Here is a 16,129-nt window from a genome sequence, read left to right as displayed (position 1 = left end):
CGAAAATACACAGGCACAGGGAATGGGGGGCACCTCAGCCTGAAGATGGGACAACGCAACTGGTCCTGGAAGGGGCTACATGCCCTGTGCGATGTCCTGGGGAGTGCAAGGCCACAGTCTCTCAAGTGGGTGGTCTGCCCACTGCTTGGTCCTGGGGAGTGCAAGGCCACAGTCTGTCAAGTGGGTAGTTTGCCCACTGCTTGGTCCTGGGGAGTGCAAGGCCACAGTCTCTCAAGTGGGTGGTCTGCCCACTGCTTGGTCCTGGGGAGTGCAAGGCCACAGTCTTTCAAGTGGGTGGTTTGCCCACTGCTTGGTCCTGGGGAGTGCAAGGCCACAGTCTCTCAAGTGGGTGGTCTGCCCACTGGTTCTGGAGTGGGCCTTGTGCCCAGTGTGCTTCATTCTGGGAAGGATGGGGGTGAGTGGATGGCTTCTTCCACTGGTTCTGGAGGGGGCCTTGTGCCCTGTGATGCAGATCCTGGGGGGTGCAAGGTCACAGTCTCTCACCTGGGTGTCACACCTACAGGATTTGCAGGGGCCAGGACGTACTACAGCCCATGGAGGCAGGACTACACACTGCCTGCCGGCGGTGACGGCTGCTCAGTGGTGGCAGTGGCGGGGCTGGTGGTGGTGATGGCAGTGGTGGGGGACGGCTCCAGCCCTTCCCCTGCAGCCTCGTATGGCTGCTCACTGGGGCTGCTGCTGGCAGTGGTGGGGGAGGCTCCAGCCCTTCCCCTGCAGCCTCAGAGGGCTGCCCACTGGGGCTGCTGCTGCTGGCAGTGGTGCCTGTGGAGGTGCTGGTGGAGGTGCTGGTGGCAGTGCTGGCATTGGTGGGGATATGCTCCAGCCCTTCACCTGCAGCCTCGGACGGCTGCCCACTTGGGCTGCTGCTGCTGGTAGTGGTGCTGGTGGTGGTGCTGGGGGCGGTGCTGGCAGTGGTGGGGAGAGGCTCCAGCCCTTCCCCTGCAGCCTCGGATGGCTGCCAACTGGGGCTGCTGCTGCTGGCAGTGGTGCTGGTGGCAGTGCTGGCAGTGGTGGGGGGAGGCTCCAGCCCTCCCCCTGCAGCCTCGGACAGCTGAACCACCATGGTTGGTGGTGGGGGCTCTGAATGAGTCCCAGCACCGGGCCTCCTGTCCTTCCTGCCTGCAGGCCCCTTGACCATCCCTTTCGCAGTTGGTGGTGGCTCCTTGTCCTTCCCTTTCGTATCTGGTGGTGTCTCCTTGTGTAGGAAAGTACCATCTTTCTCGACATGTTACCCCCAATTTTACATGTATGTCAGTATGTTTTTGCCTGTCTAACTGGGATCCTGCTAGCCAGGACCCCAGTGCTCAGAGTTTGTGGGCTAAATGTGTATCCCTGTGTAGTGCCTAACTGTGTCACAGAGGCTCTGCTTATCAGAACCTCAGTGCTCATGCTCTCTCTGCCTTTAAATTTGTCACTATAGGCTAGTGACTACATTTACCAATTTCAATTGGCATACTGGAACACCCTTATAATTCCCTAGTATATGGGACCTAGGTACCCAGGGTATTGGGGTTTTCACTGCACTTAAGTAACTTATAAGTCAACTATATGTCTAACCTTCACTTGATGAAGGTTAGGTGCAAAGTTACTAAGTGTGAGGGCACCCTTGCACTGGCAAATGTCCCCCTACATAGTCCAGGGCCATTTCCCCGGACTTTGTGAGTGCGGGGACACCATTGCACGCGTGCACTACATATAGGGCAATATGGTAACTCCGAATATGGCCATATAACATGTCTAAGCTCATGGAATTGTCCCCCATTCCAAATCTGGTATTGGGGAGCCAATTCCATGCATCCTGTGGGCTCCACTATGGACCACCAGTACTGCCAAACCAGCTCTCTGGGGTTTTCTCTGCAGCTACAGTTGCTGCCACCCCACAGACAGGGTTGTGCCCTCCTGGGGTCTGGGCAGCCTAGTCCCAGAAAGGCAGAACAAAGCCTTTCCTCTGAGAGCAGGGTGTTACACCCTCTCTCTTTGGAAATAGGTGTTAAAGGCTGGGGAGGGGTTGCCTCTCCCAGCCTCTGGAAATGCTTTGAAAGGCACAGATGGTGCCCTCCTTGCATAAGCCAGTCTACACCGGTTTAGGGAACCCCCAGTCCCTGCTCTGGTGCAAAACTGGACAAAGGAAAGGGGATTGACCACTCTCCTGTCCATCACCACCCAAGGGGTGGTGCCCAGAGCTTCTTCAGTTTAACTCAGACCTCTGCCATCTTGTTTCCAGAGGTGTGGGGGCACTCTGGAGGCCTCTGAGTGGCCAGTGCCATCAGGTGACGCCAGAGACCCCTCCTGATAGGTGCATACCTGACTAGGTGGCCAATCCTCCTCTGAGGGCTATTTAGGGTCTCTCAAGTGGGCTTTTCCTCAGATTACGACTTGCAAGAATTTATCAGGGTATCTCTGCACTTCTCTCTTCGACTTCTGCCAAGGATCGACCGCTGACTGCTCCAGGACACCTGCAAAACTGCAACAAAGTAGCAAGAAGAATACCAGTGACATTGTAGCACCTAATCCTGCTGGCTTTCTCAACTGTTTCCTGGTGGTGCATGCTCTGGGGGCTGTCTGCCTTCACCCTGCACTGAAAGCCAAGAAGAAATGTCCTGTGGGGTGACGGAATCTTCCCCCTGCTTCAGCAGGCAACAAACTTCACCGGTACTCTGGGTCCCCTCTCATCTTGACGAGCATGGCCCCTGGAACACAGGTGATGGACCCAAGTTACCCAGACTGTCCAGTGGTCCAACTGTCCGAATTTGGAGGAGATAAGTCCTTGCCTCCCCTACCCAGACAGTAATCCTGTGCGCCACATGATCTGCAGCTACAAGGGCTTCTGTGCACATTTCCATGAAATCCTGCATGCACTGCGAGAGCCTAGGTCCCCAGCACCCCTCCTGTGATGCTCAGCTCCCTAAGTTGACCTCCGGTGTCGTGGGCCCTCTCTTTTCAGTGTTGAGGCAACTGCCATGTTCAGTGTTCAAGGACTTCTACGGGTGCTTCCTTCCTGTCCAAGGGCTCTCTACGTTGCTGAGGACTCCCTCTGTCTCCTCTCCCGAGTGGTGATATCCTGGTCCTTCCTGGACAGCACCCTTTTTCTCCAACTGCGATTCTTGCAGGTAGCAAGGCTTGTGTGTGGTATTTTGCCAAGGAAACAACTCTGCATCCTCCAACACGCCGTGGGACATCTTCTGCACGAAGAAGAACTTCCTACCTCCTTTCGTTGTTGCAAAACAAGCAGCTTCTTCCAACCGGAGGCAGCCATTTTGCACCTTCATCCGGGGTTTAGTGGGCTCCTGCCCCCCAGACACTTTAGCGACTCTTGTACTTGGTCCCCTTCCTTTGCAGGTCTTCAGGTCCAGGAATCCATCTTCAGTGCTTTGCAGTCTGTTGTGGTCCTTGCAAAAATCCTCTATCATGACTTTAGTGTGTTTCTGGGGAAATAGTAGTACTTTGCTCCTACTTTCCAGGGTCTTGGGTGGGTTCTCCCTTACACCCTTAGTGTTTTCTAACACTCCCAGCGACCTTCTACACACTACACTTGCCTAGGGCTCCATGCGTGGTTTGGAGCATTCCACTTTCTTAGTATATGGTTTGTGTTGCCCCTAGGCCTATTGCATCTTATTGTGTTTTACAGTGTTTGCACTACTTTCTGACTGTTTTACTTATCTGATTTGGTTAGTTGTGTGTAGTGAGTATGTTACTTACCGCCTAAGGGAGTATATCCTCTGAAATATTTTTGGCACATTGTCACTAAAATAAAGAACCTTTAGTTTTAGTAATGAGTATTGTCTTTCTTATGATATCGTACCTATATGATATAAGTGGTATTGCATGAGCGTTGCATGTCTCCTAGTTCAGCCTTGGCTGCTCTGCTATAGCTACCTCTATCAGCCTAAGCTGCTAGAACACTACTACACTCTACTAATAAGGGATAACTGGACCTGGCACAAGGTTTAAGTACCATTGGTACCCACTACAAGCCGGGCCAGCCTCCTACACCTTGCCCTTCCCTTTCGCAGCTGGTGGTGCTTCCTTCCCCTTCCCTTTCGCAGCTGGTGGTGTCTCCTTGCCCTTCCCTTTCGCAGCTGGTGGTGCTATCTTTTCCTTCCCTTTCACAGCTGGTGGTGCCTCCTTGCCCTTCCTTGGTGCACCTGGTGGTGGCACACTTTCTGTGCTGCTGGCTGGTTCCCAGGATCCTCTCCCACCTGCAGTAGCTGTCGACACTACTGTGGCCTTGGACTGGATGGCTGAGGTGCTCGCCTGGGTTCTGACCCCCCTGGCTCGTCGTGAAGGACGGGGGCAGGGATAGGAAAGAGGTCAACGGTGGAGAGGAAAAGCTTCTAAGGGACATTGGGGTGAGAAGAGGGTGAAGGTTTGGGAGTGGTAGGAAGAGGAAGTGGTTGTAGGAGGTGTCAGTCTGCTGTGATTGGGTGCAGGCGCATGGGCTGGATGCTGTTGTGAGGTGGATGGCTGTTGGGTGTCTGAGAGCTTGCGTTTGTGTACTTTGGGAGGAGGGGGCACAGACACAGTGGGAAAGGACACAGGAAACGTGTGCATGGATGTGGGGGTGGTGACTGCCAGTGAGAGGTGTGTAGTGATAGGCGTGCTGGTGATGGAGGTAGTCGATGAGGATGTAGTGCATGCAGGTGTGAGTGGAGACGGTACTGGGAGGGAGGTGGAGGACAAGGAGGAGGGGGACACAGTGGAGACAGTGGATGTTGGCATGTCTGCATCTGGATGGTGTTTGTGTGAGTGCCTGTGGGATGATGTGTGGTGCTTGTGTTTGCCTGAGCCACTCCTGTGTGTTGTCCTGGGTGCATGCTGGTCTGACTGTGTGCTTGGGATAGGTTGGGGTTGAGGGGAATGGGACTGGGTGGAGGAAGTTGGAGGGGGGAGGCTAGAAACAGGGACAATGGCTGCCATCAGAGAGGAGGCCAGAGCCTGGTTTGATCTCTGCTAGGCCACTATGCCAGAGTGAATGCCCTCCAGGAATGCATTTGTTTGTTGCAAATGGGCTGCCAGCCCCCGGGATGGCATTCACAATGGTTGACTGCCCAACAGAGAAGGATCGCAGGAGGTCAATAGCCTCCTCACTAAGGGCAGCAGGGCCAACTTGGGCAGGGCCTCAGGTGCCTGGGGCGAAGGAGATGCCCACCCTCCTGGGTGAGCGGGCACGGGAAACTCGCTGAGGTGCTGCTGGGAGGGCGGTGCTGGTAAGGGAGTGGCAGCTGTACCTGTAGTTGGGGTGGCCCCAGAGGTGTCCGCCACCGCCAGGAAGCTTCAATCGGAGGAGGTATCACTGTCCGAACTGTTCCCTCCTGTCTCCGCTGTGGTGCTCCCCTCGCCCTCTGTCCCACTGGAGCCCTCACCGTTGGTGGATTCGGCCTCCTGGGCCATGTGGGATGCAGCTCCCTCTGTCGCTGGTGCCTCTGCTCCTCTGCCAGATGATTCTAATGCACAGAAGGACAGGGTGGCAAAACAAAAAGGGGAAGGAAGAGACAAAGGATACACTTGGTCAATGGCAGCACCAACACCACCGTTGGCGTACACAACACACTCACACACAGGGAGCAGCCCTACCATTAGGCAATGCACTAACAGTCACAATGCTAGTCACCAGCCCATGGACAGGAATACCTAATGCAATAGCAGCATACCTGTGACCCACAGACCCCTGCCCAGTGGTGGATGCCTACTAGCTTGGTTGGAGGTGGTTCACATCATACCCTGCCCATCATGGGACCTACCCTGCAATGTCCAGCCTGGCCCAGGGGCACCCACAAGCCCACACCCCCACCCGGAGACCACCCCACCACGCACAGGTCGTATATTGGTGAACTGTACTCACCCCCTCGTGATTGCTGTGATGTCCTCAAGCGCCCATCCAGCTCCGGATAGGCCACCGCCAGTATGCAGGCCATCAGGGGGGTCAGGCACTCCTTCCTCATTGGGAGGCCATCCCCAGCTGGGCCTCTGCCGTCTTTCTTACCCAGCGTCTCAGGTCCTCCCACCGTTTGCGACAGTGGGTGCTCCGTCTGCCATAGACCCCCAGGGTCCGCACGTCCTTGCCGATAGCACGCCATATACCCTTATTCTGATGGACGCTGACCTGCAGAAAAATACACATAGAATAAGGGATCAGTCAGACCGTCCGGCCTGTTACACACATGTCCCACCATAGCCCTCACATCCTCTAATGCACAAACATTGCCCACCATACATGCAGCACGCTGCCCAGGACCCTTCCACCAACCCCCCCCTTACACAAGGCCCTCACACACAGCACTCCATGCATTCATGCCCCATGCATCGTGCTCACAGTGTACTCACCTGTTGGTCTGGAGGAACATACAGCATTCGTTACTGGGGTAGGACCCCATCCACCAGTCTCTCCAACTCCGCAGTGGTGAAGTCAGGGGCCAGTGACACAAGCCATGGTCAGTTCCAGACACAGGTCACAGCAGCACTTGCAGTGTAGGTCTTCTCCTGTTGAAGGTCAGGTAGCAAGTGAGTGAACAGATAGAAAATGGCAGTCACGTTCGCAGTGGTGCGTACCGTCATCTCTGGCATACATCACCATTGGCCACTGTACCCATAGGGCCAAATATTAACCAATGAGGAGTTGCACAGCGGTACTCGACCGCCTCCCGCTACGGTGCACAACGTCAGCGGAATTACCTCACTTCCACATGTCCCTCCATTCATGACAGGCAGACGTCATTTCAGGGGGGGCAGGCATGCCATCTAACTGTAGCACAGTACACATATGCACCATTTGGTCCTTTACAACAATATACCTGTTACAGTCACAACATGCAATGCAGTGTAGTGTTTGGAAATGTGGAATACTGACCAGCTGCTCACCGTTCTGCCCCATAGATTACAACCGCTGCAGATAAATAGAAGATGGAGACTCCCCCCGTGTACAGACCCCTGGTGGACTTGGCAACTATGGAGGAGAGGCACATCATCCTCACCTATAGACTTGACAGGTCCACAATCACAGAGCTGTGTGCCCAATTGGAGCCTGACCTGATATCTACTATCTGTCAGCCCACTGGGATCCCCCCTCTTGTGCAACTCCCACCTGTGCTCCATTTCCTGGCAACTGGCTCCTTCCAAGTGACAGTGGGCTTGGCAGCAGGAATGTCACAGCCAATGTTCTCAAACGTGCTGACCAGAGTGTTGTCTGCCCTAATAAAACACATGCACAGCTACATAGTATTTCCACAGGTGGAGGACTTGGCCACAGTGAAAGCTCACTTCTATGCAATGGGGCTTATCCCCAACATTATTGGGGCTATTGATGGTACACATATTGCATTTGCCCCCCCCGGAGAAATAAACAGGTGTTCAGGAATAGAAAGAGCTTTCACTCGATGAATGTGCAGATAGTGTGCCTGGCAGACCAGTACATCTTCCATGTCAATGCAAAGTACCTTGGGTCTGTGCATGATGCCTTTATCCTGAGGAATAGCAGCATCCCATATGTAATGGCTCAACTCCAGAGGCAAAGGGTGTGGCTAATAGGTGAGCCCTGGTTCCCACCCAGTGGATGTTGGTGTATGGGTATGGTGTGGGCCTTACGGGTTAGTGTGTGTCTAACAGTTGTCCCTCTATATTTGCAGGTGACTCTGGTTAGCCTAACCTCTCATGGCTACTGACCCCAGTGAGGAATGCCAGGACAAGGGCAGAGGAATGTTACAATAAGGCACATGGGCGGACAAGAAGGATTATCAAGAGGACCTTTGGCCTCCTGAAGGCCAGGTTTCATTGTCTCCATCTAACTGGTGGATCCCTGTACTACTCACCCAAGAAGGTCTGCCAGATCATTGTGGCATGCTGCATGTTGCATAACCTGGCCTTTGTGACACCATGTGCCTTTTCTGCAGGAGAATGAGGCTGTAGATGGCCGTGTGGCAGTAATGGACCCTGTGGACAGTGAAGATGAGGAGGCAGAGGATGAGGACAACAGAACTGCACTAATACGACAATACTTCCAGTGACACACAGGTAAGACACTGTAACTTCACTTTACATTGACAGTTCTGTGTTTGACATTGTACTTAGCAGGCAGAATCTCCCAATTCTATGGCCACTTACTGTACTCTTTGGCATCTCTACCTTCAGATATCTGTGCTCCACTCTGGCTCCTGCTGTGTTGACCGCAGCCTACTACAGGTCATTCCTATGTATACATTACTATACAGTTGTATTTCAGTGTTTAAAGCTTGTAAAACTAATACATAGTTCAATCATTTTCCTCACTCCATGCTTGTATTTCTTTTTAATGATGTTTATTTCAGTGCCAATAAGTAGAGGGGGATGTGCAATGGGCTGGGGTGATGGTGGAGGAAAGTCCAGGATAGAGTCCAGTCTAGTTGTATCACAGGTACATTGTCCAAGGGGACATAGGAAGGGGAGCAATGGCAGTTCAAGGTAGACAGGGTGACAGAGTGGGACACAAGGTTGACAATAAGGAGAGTCTTATTTCCTGGTGTGGTCTTGGCAATAGTCTCTGGCTTCTGCCTGGATCGCAGGGACCGTTTGCGGGGTGGTTCTCCTTCTGCAGGGGGAGGGGTGCTGGTGGCCTGTTGGTCCTGTGGTAGGGCATCCTGTCCACTAGCGGCAGCAGAGGTGGAGGGCTGTTCATCAGTGTGGCTAGTGTCAGGGGCCCAATGGTGTGCCACTGCCTCCCTCATTGTGTTGGCCATGTCTGCCAGAACCCCTGCAATGGTGACCAGGGTGGTGTGGATGTCCTTCAGGTCCTCCCTGATCCCCAGGTACTGTCTCTCCTGCAGCCGATGGGTCTCCTGTAACTCACCCAGTATCTGGCCCATCGCCTCCTGGGAATGGTGGTATGCTCCCAGGATCCCTGCAAGTGCCTCCTGGAGAGTCGGTTCCCTGGGCGTGTCCTCCCCGTCGCACAGCAGCCCTCACAGCTTCCCTGTTGTCCTGTGCCTCTGTCCCCTGAACCGTGTGCCCACTGCCACTGACCCCAGGTCCCTGATTGTCCTGTGTTTGTGGGGTGTCCTGGGGTCCCTGTAGTGGTGGACACACTGCTGACTGACGTGTCCTGGGGACAGAGGTATGGGTCTGCTGCGTGGGTGCTGTGCTTGTATTTCCTGAGGGGGGAGGCTCTGTGGTGGTATGGGACTGTGCCTGGGTAACCAACTCCGGAGGTCCCTGATGGGCCAGGTTGGTCATCCAGATCCAGGCGTCCAGAGCTGCTGTCATCACTGTGGGCCTCTTCTGGGGGGGACTGGATGATGCTGGCACCTTCTCTCCGGTGACGTTGGGTGGGGGACCTGTGGGGATGTAAATGCAGTGTTATTGTTTCTGCGTTTGACATCTTGTGCATGGGTGTGTTGCCCTCTATGGTTGTTATTGCCCTGGCAGCTCTGCCTTGTGTGAGTAGTCATTTGGTGGGCTAGGTGATTGTCTCTAGTGTGCATGCTTTAGTGATGGGTGTCCATGCAGGTCTGTGATGGGAGTCCGTGCATTGGTGTTACGTGCAAGGCTTGGTATTGTGATGGGTGGGTTGTGATGGTGGGGTGTGTGGAAGGTGGTGGAGTGATGGGGGTGAGGGTACGGGTGGGGGTTTGTGATGGCATGGAGGTAGGGGGGTGTTAGTAATAAAAATTTGACTTACCAGAGTCCAGTCCTTCTGCTACTCCTACCAGGCCCTCAGGATGCATGAATGCCAAGACTTGCTCCTCCCATGTTGTTAGTTGTGGAGGAGGAGGAGGGGGTCCACCGCCAGTTCTCTGTACTGCTATTTGATGTCTTGATACCACAGAATGCACCTTCCCCCGTAGGTCGCTCCACCTATTCCTGATGTCATCCCTTGTTCTGGGGTGCTGTCCCATGGCGTTGACCCTGTCCACGATTCTCCGCCATATCCAACTTCCTAGCGATGGATGTCTGCTGCACCTGTGGTCCAAATAGCTGTGGCTCTACCCGGATGATTTCCTCCACCCTGACCCTTAACTCCTCCTCTATGAACCAGGGGTGTCTTTGTGGTGCCATGGGTGTAGTGTGGGTGGTGTGTGTGAGAGTGTGTGGGGTGATGTGTTGGAGTGTGTGCTGTAAGGTGCATGGATGGTGGATGGGTGATGGTATTATGTGGCTCTGGTTCTGTGGGTGCTGTTGATCTATCCCTCTCAGTTGGCAACTGTTTGTAATGGTAAAGGGTTGTGGGTAATCTGGGTGGGTGTTTTATACTGGTGTGTGTGGGGGGGGTGGTGTGTGTATGTGTGTCAGGTGTTTGTAGTTTGAATTGTCCAATGTAGTGTTGTTTTGTATGTGTGTGTGTACTTGGTGATTCGTGGGTCATATTGCTGAGGGAGTAGTTCTGTTGGCGTTACGGTGTGGGTTTTGGTACCGCCAGTTTATCACTGACTTTTGGGCTGGCGGACTTGTGTGTGTGGCTGTATAGTGGAGGATTCCTATGTGTGTGTCATAATATGGGTGGCGGTAATCCGACGCGCAGGCGGTGTGTTGGTGGCAGTCAGCATGGAGGTAAGCGGGACTTACCGCCAATGTCATAATAACATTATGAGGCTTAACGCCACCCTGTAAATATGGCCCCTTCCCAGCAACACCCATTGCATTTTGAAATCACGTAAATCTGAGGCAGCGCCAAAATCTAACGCCACCCCCATGGGTGGCGCTAGCAGGGCGCAACAAGGAGGAATACTTTTATTCCTCCTCGTTTTTTGCTTTTTCTATGCGTGCTGCATTCTGCTCCACGCGTAGAAAAAGCAAACTGCCAGAAATTATTCTTTATGTGGGGGAAGGTGTCCCTTCCTGCACATAAACGATCATTTGGACATGAAGCTTTGCGACTTCTGTGTGTGCTGCATTGTGCCGCACACACAGAAGTGCCAAAGCGCCATTAGTGATTGTTTATGTGCAGGAAGGGACACCTTTCCGCACATAAAGAACCACACCCCTCAACACAGACATTCTTGCACAATGGTGCAAGTATGCCTGCGTTGGTGCTGGCAGCTAAATTTAGCGCCTGCGCTGGACAAAACACAGGGATGCGCTGTATTCACTTAAATACAGTGAATCCCTGCGTTTCTAAAGTGACGCAGTGTGGCGCTGTCAATTTTGGTGCAGCACCGCACTGCGCTACTTTTTAATAAATCTGGCCTTTGCACTTTTGTTGATTCTTCATCATCTCTCAATCTGGAGATGCAGAAGCTGGAGCTGCTTTTGACTTAGGGAAACTGGAGAGCTTTACAGTTGCTCAGTTGAGGCAGCTCTGCAAAAATCTTTCCTGTCCCACTAAGGGCTCCACCAGGAAGGAGGAGCTGCAGAAGGCACTGAAGGCCTCGGTGACAGTCAAGGAAGCTGAGGGGCACACACAGGAGGAGGTGGAGGTTGTGGGTGAGGAGGTGCAATCCATACACAATGCTATAGTGGGTGGGACTGTTAGGCCCAGTGAGAGAGTCTCCAGGGCAATTAGCAGTGTGTCATCCTAGAGGCTAACTCCTAAAGAGTTATAGGACAGACAGGCAGAAAGGGCTCACAAGTTGGAGTAGTTTAGGTTGCAAAGGGAGATGGAAGAAAGGAGGATAGCCATAGAAGAAAATAAGCTACTCAGCTTGAGGGAGCTGGATCAGAGAAGCCAGTCCAGTAGGGATGGTGGCAGCAATATCACAGTGCAGCATAAGAGGAGGGTGCACATTCCTAAATATGTGAAGGATTACGAAAGGGAGGATGACATATTATTGTGGTTCAAGGAGTATGAGTCTGCTCTCCATATGAATCTGGTTCCTGAAGCTCATTGGGTGCCAGGTCTGTGGCAGCACTTTGAGGTAGAGGGGAGGGATACTCTGACATCCTTAGGGGTTCCTCAGGGGCTCACCTACTCTATCATGAAGGATGCCCTACTTACAAGGTATGGTTTCACCCCTGAGCAGTATAAGGAAACGTTTAGGTCCTATAGGAAGAAGGGATCCCAAACATGGTTGGAGTGAGTTGATTCTTTTTGCAGGTCACAGGATGGTTGGGTGAAGGGCAGTAAGGTGACAACGTATGAGGGGCTTTACAAATTAATTGCTTGGGAGCACTTGTACAGTTTATGTTTTCCAGAGTTCCGCCAGCACCTAATTGACAGCACGCTGACTGACCCCAGGGAGCTTGCGCAGGAAGTGGACCGCTGGGAGAGCACTAGGGTCTAGAAGAGGTGTGGGGGAGACCACGCCAAGGGTGGGAAGGGTCCCTCTCAGTAGAAAGGGGGGGTAAGGGTAAACAGTTCTCTAAAGGGCCCCAACCTAGTTTCCAGGGTAAGGATTTCCAGCCCCCCAGTGAAAATAAACCATGGTTCTCCAAAGGGAAACCTGTGGAACGGGGTCCCGTGCGTAAGTGTTATGCAAGTGACCAGGTGGGTCAGGTGAGAGTGGACCCCAAATGCCCCAAGAGTACACCGGTACATACTTGAACTCAGTCCCTGGGTTTGGCTAGCGTAGGGCTTGGGGAGGAGTTGGTTCCAGGTGGGTGGGAGCCACCTGAGATGACCCTTGACAGTGAGATGGTCCAGAGAACCCTAGTGCCCATAAACACTAAAAAGTACAGGCAGTGGGTGACCATTAATGGAGAGAGGGTGGAGGCTCTGAGAAACACAGGAGCCAGTGTGACTACAGTGAGGAGTCACCTGGTGTCGGAAGAGAAGATAGATCCCCATGTACTTCACAGAGTAGTTGCAGTGGATAACTCAGAGCACCTGTGCAGAGTGGCGCAGGTTCCCTTTCAATAGGAGGTCTCAGGTTTCTTGAAGCTAGCTGTGAGTTCAACCATGCCTGTGGATTGCTTGCTTGGCAATGACCTGGAGGATTCCCCTTGGAAGGAGGTGGAACACCGGTCATGTTGGGTCTTCCTGGGTGGGTATGTGTATCCACCAGGTTAATGGCAGCCCATCAGGGTGGTCAGAAGCCCCTGGAGCCTGAAACAGTGGCCTAGGAGACAGGCAAAAAGAGGAAGGTCATGGGACATGGGAAACCGGCCCCAGAAGTTCCCACTGTCCGGGAGGAGATGGACCCTGTGGGTGATGCCCCAGAGCTCACAGGGGAACAGGTGGCCGAGCAGCAGAGGTCCCTGAGCTGTCACAGTGGCAGCAGGAAGGGGGAGCCACCAGGGAGGCATTCTGTGAGGCACAGAGGACATGCCCTACTCTAGTGGGTTTGCAGCAGCTGGCTGCAGGCCAGGCAGCTGGCAAGGAGCCAAGGTCTCACCTGATTTATTGGGAGGACGGCCTCCTGTACAGTGAGCCTAGGGTTGCTGAGCCTGGGTCAGCCCGTGTGCTGGTAGTACCCCAGTGCTTCAAAGCCTTCCTGTTGGGACTGGCTCATGATGGACATTTGGGGCAGGACAATACTTTGAATGGCTTGTCACCCACTTTTACTGGCCCCTAATGCGCAGGCACTCAGATGCTCATTGCAGGTTTTGCCATACTTTTTACGCAAGTGGCAAGAGTGGGGGGAAATGTAAGGCTCCCCTCCAACCTTTTCCAGTGGTTAGTACCCCCTTTGAAAGGGTTGGTATTGACATTGTGGGGCCTCTGGATCCCAAGACAGCCATAGGCAACAGGTTCATCCTGGTCTTGGTGGACCATGCCACCTGGTACCCAGAAGCCATTCCTCTGAGGTCAATCGCTTCCCCTGTGGTGCATTGATGGGGTTTTTTACCTGCATGGGGTTCCCCAAGGAAGTGGTATCTGGTAGGGGTACCAACTTAATTTCTACGTATATGAAGTCTCTGTGGCAGGAGTGTGGGGTAACATATAAGTTCACCACTCCTTCACACCCCCAAAGCAATAGTCTGGTTGAAAGGTTCAACCGCACCTTGAAAGGCATGATCATGGGCCTGTTAGAGCCCTTGAGGCAGAATTGAGACGTCCTCTTGCAATGCCTTTGGTTCGCCTACAGGGAGGTGCCTCAAAAAGGGCTTGGATTTAGTCCTTTTGAGTTACTGTATGGCCACCCTTTCAGGGGACCTTTGAGTCTGGTGAAGGATGGCTTAGAGAAAGCCCCCAGTAAACCTCCCTCTGTATATAGCTACATACTGGCCTTCAGAAACCAGACTGCCCGCTTCAGAGCTCTTGCACAAGAGAACTTGGAAGCAAGCCAGGCAGACATGAAACGGTGGTATGACCAGAATGCCCTCTGGTCGAGTTTCAGCCTGGGCAAAAAGTGTGGGTGTTGGCACCAGTGGAGTCTAAGGCGCTTCAGGACAAGTGGACTGGGCCATATGAGGTAGTGGAGAGCAAGAGCGAAGTCACCTACTTGGTGGACTTGCAGACTTCCAGGAAACCATTAAGGGTCCTGCATGTGAACCGTCTTAAACCACACTTTGAGCAGACTGAATTGTCCATGCTCCGAGCAACAGATGATAGGGTGGAGGAAGAGAGTGAGCCTCTTACTGACCTCCTGTCTGCTGGAGAGAAAGATCGGTCACCCCCTCACTGACCTCAGAACAACAGAGGGACTGTTGACAGGTATTGGGTTAGTTTGCCTCACTGTTCCCCCGATCCCAGGGGTCACACACTTGTGTACACATGATGTGGACACTGGGGACAGTCCACCCATTAAACAGAAGGTTTACAGGGTGACTGTTAAGGTCAGGGCTAGCATCAAAGATGAGGTGTCTAAGATGTTATCCCTAGGGGTGATTGAGTTTTCTAGCAGTCCTTGGGCCAGCCCTGTGGTACTGGTCCCAAAGGTTGCTGCTCCTGGTGCCACCCCAGAACTCCTGTTCTGTGTGGACTACCAGGGTCTCAATGCGGTCACTAAAACTGGCGCGTACCACATCCCCCGAGCTGATGAGCTCATAGATCATTTGGGAGCTGCCAAATACCCCTGCACATTTGATTTGGCGTCTCGGTATTGGCAGATTGCCCTGAGGGGGCTAAGGAGAGGTCAACATTTTTTACCCGAGAAGGACACTTCCAGTTGAAAGTGATGTCATTTGGGATGTAAAATGCCCCTGCCACATTCCAGAGGTTGGTCAACCAGGTTTTGACTGGGCTGGATGACTTCAGCACAGCATAGCTGGATGACATTGCAATGTTCAGTTCCACTTGGGATGAACACTGGCAGCACCTCTGCAGAGTCCTAGAGGCCCTGCAAAAGGCAGGCCTTACTATTAAGGCAAGCAAGTGCCAAATAGGGCAGGGTTCCGTGGTGTATTTGGGACATCAGGTAGGGAGTGGACAGGTGGCACCTCTACAGCCAAAAAGTGACACCATTCTGGCTTGGGAACCTCCCAAGAACCAGACTGAGGTGAGGGCCTTTTTAGGCCTCACTGGATATTACCAGAGGTATGTCAAGGGGTATGGCACCGTTGTTGCCTCCTTGAATGAGTTGACTTCTAAGAAGCAACCAAAGAAGGTGATCTGGACATAGGCTTGCCAGACCGCTTTCGATGCCCTGAAGGATACCATGTGCACAGCACCTATGCTGAAGGCATGTGACTATTTCAAGGAATTTGTTGTAGCATGGTATAGGAGCAATATCCACACAGATTAATGAAGAGGGCCTAGATTAACCTGTAGCCTTCATTAGCAGGAGCTTACTTCCCAGGGAACGTAGGTGGAGTGCAATTGAGCGTGAAGCTTTTGCTGTGGTCTGGGCGCTGAAGAAGCTAAGACCCTACTTGTTTGGGACTCACTTCTGGGTTCAGACCGACCACAGGCCCCTGGGGTGGTTAATGCAGAGGAGGGGTGAGAATCCAAAATTTGTTGAGGTGGTCCATTTCCCTATAGGGGATGGACTTTACGGTGGAACAATGCCCTGGTACAGAACACGCCAATGCTGTTGGTCTGTCCAGATTCTTCCTCCTTAGTGATGAGAACTCCCATGAGGTTGAGTAGTTGCTCCCCACTTCCATCTGTGCTGGGAGGGAGGGGAGGAGTGGTCACTTAGACCCAAAAGGGCTGCGCCTGCCCTCACACAATACAGTCTCCAACCCCCTGGTGTGTGTCTAGGACCTGGCTTGGGCCAGGCAGGATCTTACAAACAAGAGAGACTTTCCTTTGAAGTTTGCCTACTTCAAAGGCAGAAAGGAGTATAAGTAGTGGACTCAAAACCCCTGAAAATTACATCACTTC

Source organism: Pleurodeles waltl, chromosome 1_1, assembly GCF_031143425.1.
Source record: "Pleurodeles waltl isolate 20211129_DDA chromosome 1_1, aPleWal1.hap1.20221129, whole genome shotgun sequence".
Classification (NCBI taxonomy): Eukaryota; Metazoa; Chordata; class Amphibia; order Caudata; family Salamandridae; genus Pleurodeles; species Pleurodeles waltl.
Note: the sequence above shows the minus strand (reverse complement) of the source record.